General features: G+C 44.4%; 1 protein-coding gene across 4 annotated transcripts in view; it reads left to right on the forward strand.

The window, feature by feature from the left end:
• Positions 1-1,432, forward strand: part of mpped2a (metallophosphoesterase domain containing 2a) — a 40,660-nt gene extending 39,228 nt beyond the window's left edge. For all 4 annotated transcript variants that reach the window (XM_037482351.2, XM_037482361.2, XM_037482342.2 and 1 more), the window contains exon 7: positions 1-1,432. This exon is cut by the window's left edge and continues 308 nt beyond it. The gene's annotated coding sequence lies outside the window, so the exon portion shown is untranslated.
• Positions 1,433-2,345: the final 913 nt, after the last annotated feature.

Below are 2,345 nucleotides of genomic sequence, written 5' to 3' on the forward strand. Positions count from 1 at the left end.
CTAGTGCTGTGTTCCCCCCCCCCTCTCGGGTTTATCAGTTTGTCTTTTTTTTTTTTCTTCACTTCCTGGTGGACAGCCTCACACAGGAACTCACCCCGCCAAAATAAGTTGCCTTAGTGCAGACGAGGAGGAAGCCACAGCGAGGACACGGCGGTTCTTTTTGCGACGGCGATGCCGTCAAGTTATTTTCAACAAAAGCTGATTTTTCTGGACATGAAATCAATGTTTTTGTTGGGTTACACTTTTCATATCGGATTCCTTTCTGACGTCATGTAATGATCGCAAGAAAAGAGGATATTCACCCTCCTGTCCGACCGGAGTGTCTTCACATCTGCTTAAAAAAAAACAACAACAAAAAAACGATCAAGTCGACAGATGTGTAAAATGAATTTGGGGGGAAACAGTCACGCCGGTATTCTCCTTTCTCGGAGGGACTTTGTGGTTAAACAATCTTGCGCTTGATAAATATTGGTCAGATCTGTAAGATAAATGATGCTTTGTGAATTTTGCATTGGCCGGACGATGGATGCCATTGCTTTATGTTGTATCATCTAATATTTTTGTGTTTAGCTCTTTTTTTTTTTTTAATCGTATTTTTTTTTTTTTTTTGCATTGTTTTTCTCGTCAGTTCCTCTTTTCCTATTGGCTGACAGGGACGCTGCCTTAAACTAGCTTTAATGTTCTCGGCTAGAGCCCCAACCTCTGCGAGCTCAGAGAAGTCCTTATTTATTACCCCGCAAAACAACACCTGACTAACGCAGGGACGGAAAGCTACCGAAAAAAACTCCCTTTGTTAACATCTCGCTACGGATTCCTGATCTAATTTGGAAAATGTATGTATAAAATATATATATATATATTATATATTCATGTTGTAAAACATCTGTACTAAAAGTTGTGTTTGACGGGGAAAAAAAAATGATCTGGTGCATTTTCTTTTTTTTTCTTCCTGTACGCGCCTGTATAATTGACTTGTTTAACGCTCCCATCGGACGCTTTTCATGCGTTTTGTATAATGTTTTTTTTTGTTTTTTTGTATCGACTCGCCCAGTGGGGGTGGACGTCCGTTTGGGGGTGAGAGAGGAAGAATTGGTCACAATCCAACAGGTGCCGTCTGAACCCAACAAAGCGCCTGCCTAAACCTGGTAAAGTTGTCCTTAAAAGTGTAACTGATAGTATTTGTGTTTTAATTGTTTTCTTTTTCTAATTTTGCACTGTGTGTAAATGCAATCTTGCTAGCACAAAAAAAAAAAAAAATGTTGCCAATAGTTGTCTCAACTTTGCCGCTGTAAATGCTCTTTCTGTGCTCTGTTCCTCTCGCTCTTTCTCTGATTGTATCCCTCTTCATGGAAATGTTAGTTCTCTCTTTCAGTTCATTGTGATATATTTAGCTGCCTTTATATGCAAATAAAATTGCAAGATTTTTACTTATCATGTCTTTTTCAGCCAAAGTCGCAGTGATGTCCTAATTCATACAAGGTTTCTCTGCTGTCTGCAAACAGTCAGATTTCAAATCATTGGTTTGAGCGCGTTGCTCCTTTTGCAACATTGTGCACACTATTGATGGCGATGATGCTCGTAGCTCGGACTTAGCAGTGAACAGTCCTGTGCAAGTATATGAGTGCATACTCGTCTGCGCAGCCCGCTGTCACGGCAGGTGTTCCGCCTCCACGGGCGCGGCGATTGTGCCGAGGCCAGAAGAGCAACCTGCTTAAAAGTCATTTCTCTAGGAAATGACAATGTGAGAGAACTGCAGCTCAAACGGCGGCTTAGTTGGTGGAAAGACGAGGTGAACCACACCAACCGCAGGAGTCTTTTCAAAACCGACCAAATGTGCCGGTGAATCACATCGGCGAGTCGGAGGCGGCGAGAAGCTGGCCTCCTCCTCTCCTTCCTCCTCTCCTCCCCCCTCCTCTCTCATCACGACGACATCAAAGCAACCCAACCAATTAACTATTCCCCCGAAAACGAGAGCAGCAGAGCGTCGCCCCCCCCCCCCCCCCCGTGCACATCACCATAATCCAGTCTAATCATATTAACACAGGCCACAGATGAGCGGGAGGAGACACGCGGGCTCCGGATCATCTGCCTCCGTCCGACCTCTTCAGGGTGCAGAGAACGTTCCGGTTGTGGCTCTGCGCTCCTCTTTAATAAATGCTCTAATAAACCGTACGCACGGAGTCCTTCTAACATTCCTCGTGCAAAACGTCTTCCCCGTCACACACACACACACGTGGCCGCGTGCTAATCAGTAGCGTGCTAACATGCTAACAGGCGCAGCGCTTGTGTCTGCATACTGATTGTATGCGTTAGCATTAGTGTGATAGGTGTGAAAGTACATTTAC

Source organism: Pungitius pungitius, chromosome 4 (assembly GCF_949316345.1).
Source record: "Pungitius pungitius chromosome 4, fPunPun2.1, whole genome shotgun sequence".
Classification (NCBI taxonomy): Eukaryota; Metazoa; Chordata; class Actinopteri; order Perciformes; family Gasterosteidae; genus Pungitius; species Pungitius pungitius.